Source organism: Squalius cephalus (assembly GCF_949319135.1).
Source record: "Squalius cephalus genome assembly, chromosome: 17".
Taxonomy (NCBI): domain Eukaryota; kingdom Metazoa; phylum Chordata; class Actinopteri; order Cypriniformes; family Leuciscidae; genus Squalius; species Squalius cephalus.
In genome coordinates, this window is record NC_137138.1 from 21,499,622 (window position 1) to 21,516,051 (window position 16,430).

Here is a 16,430-nt window from a genome sequence, read left to right on the forward strand (position 1 = left end):
TGATGAGTCTCGATTTCTGTTGAGACATTCAGATGGTAGAGTCAGAATTTGGCGTAAACAGAATGAGAACATGGATCCATCATGCCTTGTTACCACTGTGCAGGCTGGTGGTGGTGGTGTAATGGTGTGGGGGATGTTTTCTTGGCACACTTTAGGCCCCTTAGTGCCAATTGGGCATCGTTTAAATGCCATGGCCTACCTGAGCATTGTTTCTGACCATGTCCATCCCTTTATGACCACCATGTACCCATCCTCTGATGGCTACTTCCAGCAGGATAATGCACCATGTCACAAAGCTTGAATCATTTCAAATTGGTTTCTTGAACATGACAATGAGTTCACTGTACTAAAATGGCCCCCACAGTCACCAGATCTCAACCCAATAGAGCATCTTTGGAATGTGGTGGAACGGGAGCTTCGTGCCCTGGATGTGCATCCCACAAATCTCCATCAACTGCAAGATGCTATTCTATCAATATGGGCCAACATTTCTAAAGAATGCTTTTAGCACCTTTTTGAATCAATGCCACGTAGAATTAAGGCAGTTCTGAAGGCGAAAGGGGGTCAAACACAGTATTAGTATGGTGTTCCTAATAATCCTTTAGGTGAGTGTGTATATATATATATATATATATATATATATATATATATATATATATAGTATAAGTATCTCCCAGAATCATAACGATCTACCTATTCCCTCTGAGTTATGAACTTGACGTTCAGAGCAGTTTTAGCATCATAAGGAAGAGAAATTATATCATTGTATGACAAATAACAATCTGCCTATCCAATTTTTTTGACCCCAAAGCTGAGAATGCTTTGGTGTATTTAGCGTTCTCTAAAGTACATTTATCACACTCACCTTGTCAGTTGCTGTTAAAAAAAGAATTACACCTAAAATAAACAAAAGTGCTTATTATATCTTCTGACTGGATTTTTTATGACCACAATCTGTCAAACACCTTATACAAATCAAAATACAGATATAATATTGTATAACATAATCATTGTCTTAAAGTGAAAATAGATTTTTTTTCTTATTAAAAACAATATCAAAGGTGCAAATGTTGAAGCTATAAAGCAACAAATGTGGAAAGAAATAAAAAAGGACTTAATGGTACATATTTAGAATGGGAAGAAAGGTGATTGAAGTGACTTTGAACGTGGCATGGTTGTTGCAGACGGGCTCATTTTCAGAAACTACTGATCTATTGGGATTTTCACGGCATGCACAACCATCATAGGGTTTACAGAGAATGGACAGAATAAGACAAAATATCCAGTGAGCGGCAGTTCTGTGGGCGAAATTGCCTTGTTGATGCCAGAGGTCAGAGGAGAATGGCCAGACTGGTTCGAGCTGATAGAAAGGCAACAGTAACTCAAATAAGCACTCGTTACAACTGAGGTCTGCAGAAGAGAATCTCTGAACACACATGTCGAACCCTGAAGTAGATGGACTACAGCAGCAGAACAACACACCGGTGTCACTCCTGTCAGAGAGGAACAGGAAACTGAGGCTACAATTCACACGGGCTCACACAAATTAGACAATAGAAGATTGGAAAAAGGTTGCCTGGTCTGACGAGTCTTGATTTCTGCTGCAACATTCAGATGGTAGGGTCAGAATTTGGCGTAAACAACATGAAAGCATGGATCCATCCTGCCTTGTATCAACGGCTCAGGCTGGTGCTTGTGGTGTAATGGTGGGGATATTTTGTTGGCACACTTTGGGCCTCTTTGTAACAATTAAGCATAGTTTAAATGCCACAGCTTACCTGAGTATTGTTGCTGACCATGTCTATCCCATAATGACCACGGTGTACCCATCTTGGCTATGGCTGCTTCCAGCAGGATAACACGGCATGTCACAAAGCTCAAATCATCTCAAACTGGTTTCTTGAACATGACTATGAGGTCACTTTACTCAAATAGCCTCCACAGTCACCAAATCACCAAAAATCCATTAAAGCACCTTTGGGATGTGGTGGAACGGGAGATATCATGTCAATATGGACCAAAATCTCCAGCACCTTGTTGAATATATGCCAGAAAGATATAATGTGTACAGGCTGCTTTAACACACACACACACACACACACACACACACACACACACACACACACACACACACACACACACACACACACACACACACACACACACACACACACACACACAAAAGCCTGTCAACAATAAAGACAAGGATGTGTGCCCATCTGTGTCAATCACAACAGATCTAGAGTTAACCATAAAACCAGTTTTGCCTGTCTCTCACAGTTATGAGACAGTCTGGGCATGTTTTCCATATAGGTATGGATACTTGTCATGCCACATTATAGTGTACGATGAAGCAGAAGGAAACAGAAAAGCAATGCTTTTCGGGTTTGGTTCTTTGAGTGGGTTATCTGGGCGGTGTGGGAACATATGAATTTGATGACCGGCAGGTGGCTTAGAGCTATATGTGGAAACCAAGCCTAAAGTTACATGTTAATCAGCTAAGAAGCTCAGCACACTACAACTGCAAAGTCTCTCACTCTCACCAAGGATAAAAACACTGAACGAGTCCTCTGTTCTACTACACAACCAAACATTTCCTGCAGAAAGAGAAAGTAATGTAATGGGCTGCTTGGGGCATATTGATTAAAGTTATAATATTGATTTGGAAACATACTGGTTTGTTAATGGATAGATTAACTGCTCAGAGCTTTTTGCCTTAGCCTTCTGTGATTCCATGTCATTGACGATTCTGTAATAAATCATTTAGTTTAGTAACTAGCCTACTGAAAAAGACACCTTACAACTTGGTAAGCTACTTCTTTTGACCACGCCCAGCCTGTTGTGAATGCTTCACACTAGGTGAAGTCTGACTCATTCCCACAAATCGTGTTTTTGAGCAATTCAGATCCCAGCGTAACATAGCCTAGGGCTAGTACTCTAAAACTTACCAATAAAGCCACCTGCAAAAACAAATATATAGAGAGACAGCAGTCAGAAAAGAGAAAGATGACTTTTCTAGATTTGCGATGTTGATAACTCTGGAAACGCATTATCATATTCCGTGAAAAGGGTCCATTGAAATTGGCTACATTTTGCCAAGTGAAATTTTGCTGAACATTTTCGCAGGAGAAATTTATATTTACCATTGTTCGGTGAATTTTCATACGTGAAATTCGTTCATAGGAATTCACTCAATCTGGAATTTAGCAAGAGTGCGTAAGATTTCCCCACGCAGATTTTGTGACTAGGCTACACCTAAACTTTTCTGCAAATCTGCTATTAGTATTAACTTGTAGCTTGCAGATTTGAATGCTAGAACTCATAAATAATTTTGTAAACTGTAGCTATTTGTGTGTAAATTTTATCTCATTTTACAATTAGGCCTACAGTTAACATTTGTAGGCTACAACGTTTTACATAGAATTTACATAGGTTATATTTATTGCTCCATCATTTCAGTATGAATTGGAAATTGACTTGAGATTCTCTCTGACCAATTCAGCCAGATTCGTGAACGACTAGATTCATCGGTTGATCCGATTCAAAAGAACGATTCGTTCACGAGTCGAACATCGCCTCTGTGCTGGTTGGATTGCAGTAGGAGCAGAGAGAGTGAGGTGTGTGAGAGAGAGAGTGAGAGTAGAGAGATGAAAATCACTGCCCGGCCACAAGACAGACGGGCCACGCATGAACAACTTTTACGGCCGAGGCGACATTGAAGGGCTGTCATATCTCGGGTGGATACAGAGAGCGCCCGTGGTGTTGTTTAAAGAGCCACCCATAGCATTTCTCCCGTGTTTTCCACGAAGGGAAGGAGGTGAAAACTACCCGCCGCCATTTTTTTTGGAAGTGACTGACTGGGAGTGGAGAGTTAGCTGTAAACTGGCCACAGCTGATTTAGTTTATATTCCCTGTGAGTCATCACCTTCGACACTGTCAGCCCGGACGGCCTGGACACTGTAAATACACCGACTCGTCTCAACTATACGAGCTGTCGAAGGTCCAAAGGAATAAACAAGAAGAGAATTTGTTTACACGTTTCTCCTGAATTCTCACTAACTGTTCCTCCCAGGATTGCTGGTGTGGGCTACGTTAGCCACATTAGCAAGCTGAGGATTTCTCCTGGAGTCCAATCAAACCTGGCCTGGTGGACGGGTGAGTTCAACTAACGTTACACCCTCAAACGAGCCGTTTATCTATTCTTGTCAGGACCTTACAGATGTCTCGTTGCGGTTGTGTCGTTATTTTGTCGTCGTATGAAGTTGGCTAACATTCCATGAACTGCTCAGCTAATATGTGGCTAATATGGCTAAGTTGGGTTCTGGTCTACAACTTTTCACGTTGTTTAATACTGTGAAACAGCCAAACTGAAAATATATCCTCTTTAAATGAGTCTTCTCTCAAATAGCCGGTGTCACTAATGTGAGAGAGTTTTGTTGCTGGTTAGGTAACGTTAATGGCAGCTTTATTTGTGCCAGCATGCAGGTTTAACAAACTTGATTTATTTTGGTGTGAATACTTTGGCATTCATAAAACTCAATGTCGAATGGATTGCTCAATTAGTGTTTAGCTAACTAGCCAAATGTTTAAACTTGGCAAACTTGTGCCCTTCTTTGAAGGATTAAGGATTAAACCAATAGATGAGGGGAAACATGATGCTTTTTCCCCTGAAATGTATTTTTTTATTTTATTTAGCATTCGTTTTTTTTTTTTTTACTCAATTTTTCAGTAATAATATTTTGTTTACAAGACATTGTCCAGTGTCGCATATTATTGCAATGACACTCCCTCCCAGTTTCACTGCACTGTTTCCAACAGCAGGCTTTGATAACTAAATAAAACAAGCCTTTTAGGGGCTTGTAGTATAATTTGCTTCTTCACTGCTTCCTCGTTATATAAATTATGCGTCTGTTATGACAAGTAAGCAGTTGATTAAAGTGCTGGTTTATCGAGCTGGGTATTCCCTTGTTGTGAGCTGCATTCAGCGCCGCATTCCTCTTCTCACAGTGTTGACATTGCGTAACACACACTGGACTGGCCAGAAGCCCGTGTACTCTTCTCCATACCTATTTAAAGCGTCATTCATGATAGTCACCTGGCCTAAGGACAATACAGTTCACCTATCAGCGTAGTTACCGCTATTTAATAGACCACTTTCAAACAGCATCGTCTCAGAGCTCAGCCTGAATATTGATCGCCTATTGAGTCTGCGCTGCTCTTCCCATTCTTTGTCAATGTGGATCTATCGGTTTGTATATTTACGAGATTCGATGTGCTTATGTGGAGTTTAGCAACCATTTGCATGTTAAAATATCTCTAAATGCATATCACATAGTGTTTGAATGATAGTGTTTGTTTATATTTTGCTTAACAAGGGGCATGCGCTTGGTTTTTGTATCTGGTTGCAAGCCCTTCGTATGTGCTGTTACTGCTTATGCTCTGCATTGAATGCTTAGTGCGTTTTCATGGATGTGATTGTCTAGCAATTTTGAGTACAGATTTTGTGTCCCTATAATTGACACTTTTTTTTTGGTCCTCGTTTACCTTTGTGGTGAAGTGGCATATTCATGTTCGTGTAATTTTACTTTTTTTGGGGGGGAGAAATTGTTGCATATTTTATATATTCTAGCCCAAGTAAAAATTTTATTTTGTATGATACTTTTATGAACCACATCTTGCTTTTTTATTATTTTATAGTAGTGAATAGTGATGTAAAGTGTTGCTAATTCTAAATGTAATCAGTTTAAGCATTCAGGCACATATTTTCAACCTACTGTAAGGATAGGCTACATTTTAATGATCAATAATTATATTTTCAGTACATATTTTAATAGGTTCTCCTGCTGTAGGCAACCATCTAGTTATTGCAATGGCACGAGTAAGCAACAGCAATTACTTCTCTAGATTATGCATTATAAATCACTTTTTGTTTGAACTCCTGTTCATCAGTTCTCCTTTTTTTCCTTGGCCTCGATTGCAAATTCTGATTGTTCCTCGTTCACTTTGGCTTTCTCAATGTTGTATCATCTTAATGATGTGCTTTATATCTTCTGTCCTTTAATATTTTGATACTTGTTATGTGTGGAGTAGACTCATTTTCAGTTATCTCTGTAATGAAAACTGAAGTCACACTGCTTTGGCTAAAATTCTGAGATAAATAGCCATTCAGAATTGCACAATTTTTACAACATGTCAAGTTAGGCCTGCTTAATGCTAGACTATATCATCTTATTTTTGTAGTCTATTTCTGTTGACAGAACTAACATTTCTGGGAATTGTAGCATGACAGTCATTTATGAGAGATCATGACCTTGCCGTGATTTGATTGACTTTATCGAACCATTTTGCTTTATTGTACATAAATAAGCATTTCTGTCTCACAATCTCACATAGGCTATTCTGAAATGCCATTGAAGTTTAGTGACGCATGCATTTATCTAGCCTAGCAGATGGAAACTTGATGAGTGTGTGAGAATGTCACCTTTAGAGAATCAAACTGGATACCTGCACCAGGAAGGAGGAACCTTCTGTCATGTGAACAGTTTTAACAGCAGAGATCTTGATCAATATAGGAGGCTTCCAGTGAAGAACAGTTATGCTGTTTTGCACAAACAAGCTGGAAAGAACACGTCTGATGTTGTCTGGTATCGTTTTGACTCGTGTAAACCGCTTCATTATGACATTACCAGTTAAGAGAGGCAACCTTTTCTTTATCTGATAAACGACTGCAGGGATTTTGACAACATTGTCTGTCCATAATAGATTTATTAATGTGACGAGGGAACCAGGAGGATGACCATAGCTGTCAAACTTGTTGACGCCAAATTTAATCTAATCACAAAGGGAAACTTTATCGGGAAATTGCTCAAATAGCTTGGTCCTCATCCTCAGAAAACCAAGAATGTACTGCACAAATTGTATGAACTTAGATTTTGGATCTTGACAGCTGTGGTCACCAAACTGTCATTGTCGGGCTGTACGATTAATACAAATTTTGTTTCAATTTGGCTTATGAAAACACAATCATCAAGAAAACAAATGTTTATTGTGCCGCATTTCGTTGCTTTCCCTTTATTGCGCTTTTGCCCCTACAGGATCAGTTTGATTCTTTGAGACGTAGCGAAACATGGACCAGCGAATAGGAATGTCACGGTGAAGAATTTTTCACTCTGGCATATAAACTTGTGACAACACCGGTCTTACCGATAACACCAGGAGGAGGGGGGTTATTTTGAACGGGTGCTTGCTTTCCGCTTTTGAATTCGCAATACACGTACTCTGTGTATAGGCCTATTATTCGTGGGCAATACAGGGAGCTGCTATCAATATGCGGGGTGCTGAAATCACTTATGAATGCACGCTCTCTTTTCACTTAAGGTTTTGCGATCGCGCGTACATTGTGTATAGGGAGCAGTGGGACTGACCGCACATTTTGCAAGATATTTGTCAATGACACTCAGGATATGTTGCACACTAGGCTTGCTGCGATAGTCCAAATTATCGGCGTTACAGAACAGACACAATTAAAAACTGAACGCGTCTGCTCAATTCAGCATGAGCCGAACGTGAGTCGAAGCACAGATCAGCTGCAGGAGTCAGATTTAATTTTTCGCGTGACGAGAATGAGGCGAGCTGACTGACAATGGCGGAAGATTTGGTTTTGCTGATTTTCAGTTTTTTATTCAAATTTTCTGTAAGTTATTTTATATTAGGCCCATGGTTTATGCTGTGCTTGTTCACTTTGTTGATAAAAGTTCTGTTTAATACAAGCGGGTTCATTGTACTGTTTTGATATGTATTTCATTAAGAATAATAATGAACCCACCATTCAAGCTATTGCCGCCCCCAAAAAGCCACTAATTTGAAAGCAAAAGTAAAATGCACAAGGCATTCATAAGTGATTTAAAAGCGAGGTAGAAAAGAGGGATGTTTTAATTTCCTCAAATCCTCCACCATCGCCCTGTCAGTCATCTCATCTCTCCTTACTCTTGTCATGTGATCAGTGAAATCTGGCTCCGTCTGCACTGTGCTGTGACGCTACAGCTCGTGCTATGTGAAGCAGAGCAGGAGCTTTCAGTTTCTAATTGTAGCGTCCGTTGTCTAGCTGAACTAAATGGTTTTTATTTCCATTAAAAAGTAATGTAATCATTGTATGGCCGAACACTGTGTAACACAGATTACCAAAGCAAGCCTACAAGCGAAGTATAGCCTACTTTGGGGTTCGGATACACATCAAAGCAGTCAAATACACAAAAATGTCAAAATGTTTTGGCGAGTATTCACATAAATTCACATAAATTCATGTTCACTTTTTTTCAATAATTGTTTGAGGACTTTTTCTAATTGCATTAGTTTGCAGAGTATTGGTTTGGTAGTTTGGTATTGTGAAATTGCACTGATATAAAAAATTTAGATACCCCAACAACCTTGTTTCCAGAAAAATATATTTGATGTATAGCACTATCATAAAATAAAAACTAGGCCTACTCGTATTACAATTTGGTCGTACTTAATGCCCTATTAATTACATATAACTGCTGCTGCTAGTCGACTTGGAAATAGTCGTTTACATTTTATTTTGCACATTTAATATTTTGTTTTATATTTTTACAAAGGCTACGGTTAAATTACCATCATATTAATGTTACACTTTTCTAAATAATACATTTTAAAATGTATGTCGGAATGTAAAACAAAATCGTTTTGCATGCATTCGTGGTGGCTTCAGAGAAATGTCCACTCGAAGATGAGCAAGGTGAAGGCGTATTTTGAAAGCCTACACAAAACTTTTCCGTTTTCTTCAATGTCATGTCAAATTAGCATATAACAATTAAGCTTGCTTATAGGCTTGTTATACTAACCGGTTATGAGGGACAATGCAGAAAGGAAGTTTAAACTAGCCTGGTTGACTTGTCAGATGCAAAATGTCCGTTTAAAGTGCCCCTATTATGGATTTTTTTAAATTACCTTTCAAATTACAGGTGTTCAAAATACTTAGTTTTGTGTTTTATATTGTGTAAGTTTCTGGCTAAGTGGCTAAATCACGTTATTACTGGCTTACTGAAATACTTCTGCTAATCAGCTGTGTGTCACTATTACCTAAAACTGCATCTATTAATGGAGATTGTCTGTCGTTCTTACTACTTTGAGCAAAGATAAAGGATGGAGCAAGATTTGTTTTTACAAACATGTATGCTACATCAGTCATTCACGTTAGTGCTGGGCGAACATATGCCCTGTTATTGATGCAGTTCCCGCATGTGCACTGCAATAAATTAGAAATATACACATCAGTTTGTTGATGGACATACACTTGTCAATGCTGATGGTTGAGGAATTACAGCTGTAACATCTCATAATGTACCTCAAAATGAGTAGCGTATCACTGAGAAATGTTCTGCTCAAGTCGTCCTTGCGATGGAGGTTCGGGTTGAATACCTAGTTCTTCCAATGTTTCATCATTGGACTCGAGCTCGGGATGATATTGTAAAAATCGATGTCATTGTTCTTTACTTATTTTTAAACTGTCTTTAGTTTACGGTGTGTACAGTCGCTGAGCTGTAGGAAGCCTCCGGATGGAGCTGACGTTCAGTTATGGCAATGGGCGTTTTTGTTTCCAACAGGAAAGCTGTAAGCGGTAGACCAATCACAACAGACTGAGCTGTCTGGCCAATCAGAGCAGAGTAGCTCACAGAAAGGAGGGATTTAGAGACATCGATTCATCCATCGAGTCATTGAAAAATGTGGTGATGTGCAATGTGTATTATGAGAGAGTGAAACCTTTGACCTTTGATGCATGTAAACCTGTAGGAGACTCCAAACCAACATTAGGAGCCTTTAATATTGACCAAAATAATAATTATAATTTTTGCCATAATTGAGCAGCCCTATGTTTTTGTATTAAAGGAATTTTTAATCCAAAAAGGAAAATTATCCCATAATTTACTCACCTCAAGCCATTCTAGGTGTATACCTATGACTTTCTTCTTTCAGCCAAACACAATCAGAGTTATATTAAATAATAATATTATAAAAAGCGCATCCATCCATCATAAAAGTAATCCATATGACTCCATTGGGTTAAAGGGATAGGCCTAGTTCACCCAAAAATTAAAATGATTAAAGACCCTTTAATTTGTCAGGTCCGAGGTCACCCTTCCGCCGGAACTCGACTCTCTTGTGAACACGCTTACGGCCGTTGCCAGAAGCCAGTGATTATAGTTTATAAAAGTTTTAATTATATATTATTCTTTCTAAAACCCATCGCTTCGCTTCAGAGGCCATTTATTAATCCACTGGTTTTGTATGGATTACTTTTATGATGGATGGATGTGCTTTTTGGAGCTTCAAAAACTCAAGCTCTATTCAACACCTTTACAAAGCTGGGAAGAGCCAGGATATTATTTAATATAGCCTAACTCAGATTGTGTTCGGCTGAAAGAAGAAAGTCATATACGTCTAGGATGGCTTGAGGGTGAGTAAATTATGGGATAATTTTTATTTTTGGGTGAACTATCCCTTTAAAAGGGCTGTGTAAATTCTGCAGCATTTCTCCTACATGACATGAGGGTAGTAAATAACGAACTTATTCCTTTAAGGAAACAATGCAAGTATGTATAAGATGAGTTTGAGTTAGAATACCATGGTTAATTCAAATGCCTCTGTGATTTGAATGTCAGTACACACAAGAATACCAAATAATCAACTTAAACTCTCAGCTAGACTTCACCTTTTCTTTGGCTCTTTGGAGTTATTTTTCTATTCTTTCAGCTATAGATTGTATAAAAGTAAATTCTTTATTCTTTGCTATAGTTGGTTTCCAAACAGCACAGCAGAAAACTTTGTGTTAGTTATGAAATACTAACTTTCAATCTATTTCAAAACTCGCTGGAACAAACAGATGGCACTGATTGTGTCATTTAGCGATTCGTTCATTTACACTCCCTGGATATTTGTCAGTCAACAGTTCCTTTTGGTTTTGAATCACACCTGTAACTCCAGGTAGGCTAGATGTGATGGATAATCTCTTTTCGGCTATTGAAGTTTTTAATCTATGCATTTCCTGTTAGTGCTGTCTGGAAGAATGTCAGTATGGTTGCAATCATTCAGCAGTAGCGTGACCTCAGAGTAAATGACATGCTCCAAAAAATGTATCTGTCCTAGTTTGTTGTTTTCAGTGGTTTTGAAAATCAGCCGGAAAAGTGTTGTGAAAGCTGTTCTCTATGTCTACTCTCTTCTGACTGTGTCGTTGAGAAATTAACTGCACGTTATGTGATGGCGATTTAATCGTGGTGTGAATTCCTTGCAGAGGTTAAGACCTGGCAAATCCAAACTCTAAATCCGCACAGCTTATTGGAGATTAAGGCCCAATAGACCCCTCTCACTTATTTTTTTTTTTTTTTTTTAAAGCATGTTGAAGGGAATTCCCACAGAGACTAACCAGAGATCATGGCCAAGTTCCTGGAGTTACTAGTCTGTGTCCCAGACTTTTCTTGCTGAGCTTCTGTTCTGTCATGTACAGGCCTGCAGCACAACAAAATGTTGCTTATGAAAGACCCAGGCCTAAGTTAAAAAAGCGTCATAGTCTTCTAGTTAACCGCTCCGCTTTACTTAGTGTACTGCCACCCAGCATGCCATGCAACCCAGTTTCTTTTTCTTTTTAATGATATATTGTTCTGCTGATCATGACCACGTTTAGTTATGATAATTTTAATTTCCATTTAGATCTTGTCTGAAATTCTCCAAATTATCCAACGCTGAAGTACAGTTGTTAAAGACATTATCTATAAAAAGTGAAGCCTGTAATTATAATTATAATGTAAGCACTAAGCAGATTTTGGAAGTTGGATTGCAAATGACAGTGTGAAGATCAAAATTGTACATTATAAATATTCTCTGGCGCATAACAATATTCCCTACAGCCTTATGAATGCTGAGCTGTTTTCTGTTTGGTCCCAGAGGAGCATCAGTAAAGAGTAATTCAGCATTTTTTCTCAGTTATCTGTGGAATAGGCTGATAGTGTTTGATACTTATGAAGGAATTTTTCTTTAATGAACCGAATCAATCAATGAAGTCAACTTGGTTAATTAGGCTTACTCAGCCTTGTGAGGCAAGATTTTGCCCTGTGGGGCTTGTTTGTCTGATTTCAAAAAAGTCACTGTACATGAAAAGCTTGGAATTTATGTGAAATATTGACTGTTTTTGCTGTCAGCCATCAAAAAATCATTTTTAAAGAAGTGTTTTTTTTATATTGATATACTTTCTCCCATCTTAAAGGGATAGTTCACTTTGAAATTAAATTTTGGTATGTTTTAGCTTACCTCAAGGACATCCAAGTTGTAGGTGTCTTTGTTTCCGCAGTAGTTTCAATTTTGATATTTTTAAGTCAAACCGTTCTTGTCTGTCAGTCGTATAATGCAGGTCTACGGTCACTATCTGAAAGAGCATGCACAGAGAAGTCCAAATTAAAACAATTCCCCATCGTAAGTACACGTTGATGGCTTAAGACACGAAAGAGCAGTTTGTGTGAGAAAACAAACAGTATTTATATCGTTTTACCTCTACACAACCACGTCCAAGTAATCTGATGGCGTGCGCGCTTCCTGGTGTGTGACGTGTGCAAGCGTTCTGGCTTAGTCTGCGCAAGTGCCGGAAAGTGTACAAGAGGTAAAAACGATATAAATACTGTACGTTTTCTCACACAAACCGCTCGTTTCGTGTCTTAGGCCATCAATGTGTACTTACGATGGGGAATTGTTTAATTTGGACTTCTCTGTGCATGCTCTTTCAGAAAGTGACCGTAGACCTGCATTATACGACTGACAGACAAGAACGGTTTGACTTAAAAATATCAAAATTGAAACTACTGCGGAAACAAAGACACCTACATCTTGGATTCCCTTGAGGTAAGCTAAAACATACCAAAATTTAATTTCAAAGTGAACTATCCCTTTAATGTAGATAGAAGGTTAACTGTTAGTGGGCAATTCCACGCAAAGGTCATCCTTACCCTGAAAAAATAAAGTTTTTACCTAAAGATCAAAACCCCTTTTAAGTTGTCCATTTAGGTCTGTAATATACTGTATTAATGTGCTGTATCAAAAAATGTAAGAAAATTGCCTTGTTTTTCCACCACATATGAGGTGAGCAACAATGCTAAAATTTTAATTTCAACCAGCCATATTTCATGCTTTCAAAAGAGGTATCAAAGACCCCCTTTTAAAAACTTAATTTGAATATAAAGCATTTTGCTGAAAGATGGAGGCATGCCTGAGAAATAAATATACTAATTTGGTCATAACAGCACTGCCTGTTGAATTTATAAGGGCTTTAATAAAGAGGTCTGGACGCTTCAGTGCTCTGTCACGTCCGTAACGTTTTAAAGATTAAGTTTATATAATATAACAATTATAAATGCAAATAACTTGAAACTTTATATGCAAAGCTAAACTATGTTTATGCTTACTAGGATCGACATTTCATTCCACTACTTTGCTTTGAACAACCATAATAATGCGTTACGGACGTGACCGTTACGGACGCTTCACATCAAATCATATGCACTTGTGATCGGTTTCAGGCTTACCATATATTCAGTGCATATCCAATAATCGCAATAATATTTGTGCTTTGTTAGTTTTAATATGAAAAAATTTCTCAACTTTCAAATTCAGTCTATTTTATAACAAAATGTAAACAATAGAGACCGCTCTTTAATACGGCGTGGTATATTTCTGTATAGCGCCTCAGTGCGCGGCGGATAAAGCGCACATTAACGGATCTTCTCTTCCTCTGCCAGTTACAGAACGAAATATGAATATCAGAAGGTAGTATATGATACAGTACAACTTTAAGAGCATATGTCTTATAGCCATAGGACACTTCCTTCGGGATGTCGCGTTTTTCCCTCTTGGTTAAAACATGAATATTCATCATAATCCCGCGATCAAGCTGACAAAATAACAGTGATATTGCAATCATTTTGACTCACGACTTAAAAGTAGTTTAAAAGTAGACATTTCAGACGTCCTATAGATATATTTCTCAGGTATGTGAGGCAAGTAGCCTACATTATACGCGGAGTTTCGGTTCATTTATGAGGCGCGCTCCACTTCACGCGACGGCGCCTCTGTGTCCTGATTATATTGTCTGCTATAGCCTATTTTCTTCTTATTTAAAAAAATCCAGGCAATTGGTTGATGAAACATTGATTAAAATTAAGATACAATTTATACAAAACGAAATTCACATTAAAGAAAGGCTTTCTACAAAAAAACAAAAAAAAAACTAAAGAATTGGTCAAAATCATGTCTGCCCACTGATATACCGTATGATACGGTCCGTATCCGATATATTTGCATCTTATGATCTTACTCATGCTGTTATCCTTTCATATAATCAACATATGAAATAAAAAATACAATTATTTTATTTAAACATTTATATGAGACTAAATGCCTACTCAAATGTAATGTTGGAGCTGGATTTGAGTGAACGCGTCTTACCGGTGAGCATGTTGGGGGAGAGGTACGATTTTCGAACAAACATCGAATATTATTTTTGCTTATAATGCCAATCCTTAATATTTGGTGTTTTAAATGCCTGTTTGAGGTCTCTGTGAACGTTTTAAGCAGTATTTTAGTGCCGCTTTCAGAGCGGTCACGTCCGTAACGTCACGTCCGTAACATTGTTTTTTCCTCATAAATGCGAAAACGAAAAATAACATAAAATGAATATTTTATGTTCTGTGGAGAGCCAACCCTTCTTCATTCGGTGGGTACTATTACTTTTGGTTTGCGCAGTGTAATTCACAGAATTACTAAAAAATATTTTGGCAACAAAAAGTTAGAGATTTTTTTTGTCACGTCCGTAACGCATGTGTATTTCCCTCATATTAAATATAAAACGCATGCGTAGACTGATATTTTTCTAATGTCTGGACTCCTTTATTAAGGTAGTATGGAAATATAAACAGATGTTTACAATATATTGGTATTAAATGCATTTTCTGAGAATTAAAAATTCAAGTTTTGACTGCAAATGTCACGTCCATAACGCTGGAATTGCCCTAGTAGGTTGCACCCCCCCCCCCCACCCCCCAAAAATCTAAATATTGTAGTACTATCAAGGATCCCAAACCCAGACCACCCTACAAAACCCAGACCACCCTAGCAACCACATTTAGAAAACCTTAGAAGCTGTATAGCAACGTCCTGGCATCGTGTTGACGACTGTTGTACGGGCAAGCACAACAATGGGCATTCTCACAGAAACAGTTGTTACATTTAAAACTTGAGATGCAGGGCAGTGAAATGAAATAAAATCCTGCAAAATCTAAAGACATTTTTCATAGGTTGAACTAGGGCTGTGTGATTAACCGTAATTGATTTTCAATTTCGTTATTGGCTTCCAACGATTATGAAAACAAGATATGTAAAATGTTCATTGTGCCGCTGCTGCATTCCGTCTAGCGCACCTTCCTTTCCTTCACAGCGGTGTGCTTTTGAACACTTTGTTCCTAACCAGCCGCGACGCGATAAAAGGTATCTTTTCCATGTTAATCCGAGTTTTTGTTCTAACCAGCCGTGACACGCGACGATTCTATTTTAGAAACGGTTCCTATTTCTGCAATGTTGCGGAGAACAGAAAGTATTCTCAGGTAGGCTACTATTTATTTGCTTTATTTAATGTTAAAAGCGTCTGTGTGAAGTTTGCATATCATTTTGTGTGTCTTTTATAGCCGTACTGAAAGCATCAATTCACCTCAGATCTTCTAAATAAATAAATAACTCATTGTTAACAGTCAAGTGTATTCTATGACAACGATTGTTTCAGCAACTCAGTATGTATTTTTAATAGTGTTAAAATGGTGTAAAATTCATGAATTTGATTATGTAGCCTACTTATCCATTTAGTTGAGAGTGCCGGGAGCTTGCCGAGAGAGCCCACTCACTCGCGCTCTTCTGATTGGCTGTGAGTTTTGATTGACTACATCGCGTCCCATAGTTGCATCGCGTCTGGTGTGGACAGTCAAATTATTTGTCGCTGGAATCTTATCGCATCCGTCTGGTTAGGACACGGTGTGACATTTGCCTCTGTGCCAAATGATAAAAAACACGTTAAGCGGCGCGTGGCCGGACCCGAACAATACACAATAGTGTCTCGAACCGTGACAAGTGAATTGAACGGTTCGGATTTTTTTCATGAACCGTTCCACCCCTAGTCTTATCCGTACACAGTTGAGAAAGAAAACCCGTGTGTAACACTATATTGGATCCGTGCATTACCTAGCTCTTAAAGTGACAGCAGCCAAATATACCTGCTGCTGTCTGTCATTATTAATAAACAAACAACAAATGACAAAAAAACACTCGCTGATCTTGACTGAATAACTAGCTTTAATAAGGATTAATCTATATTTAATGTGAAC

The 16,430-nt window shown here is 38.3% G+C and overlaps 1 protein-coding gene across 4 annotated transcripts in view; it reads left to right on the plus strand.

Annotated features, from left to right (window-relative positions):
* Positions 1–3,578: 3,578 nt before the first annotated feature.
* Positions 3,579–16,430, plus strand: part of taok1b (TAO kinase 1b) — a 35,634-nt gene continuing 22,782 nt past the window's right edge. For 2 of the 4 annotated variants that reach the window (XR_013824024.1, XM_079898758.1), the window contains exon 1: positions 3,579–4,155. The gene's annotated coding sequence lies outside the window, so the exon portion shown is untranslated. Of the gene's footprint in view, positions 4,156–5,106; positions 5,249–16,430 lie in introns of those variants that run through there. The other 2 variants (XM_079898759.1, XM_079898760.1) reach the window with 2 other exon arrangements.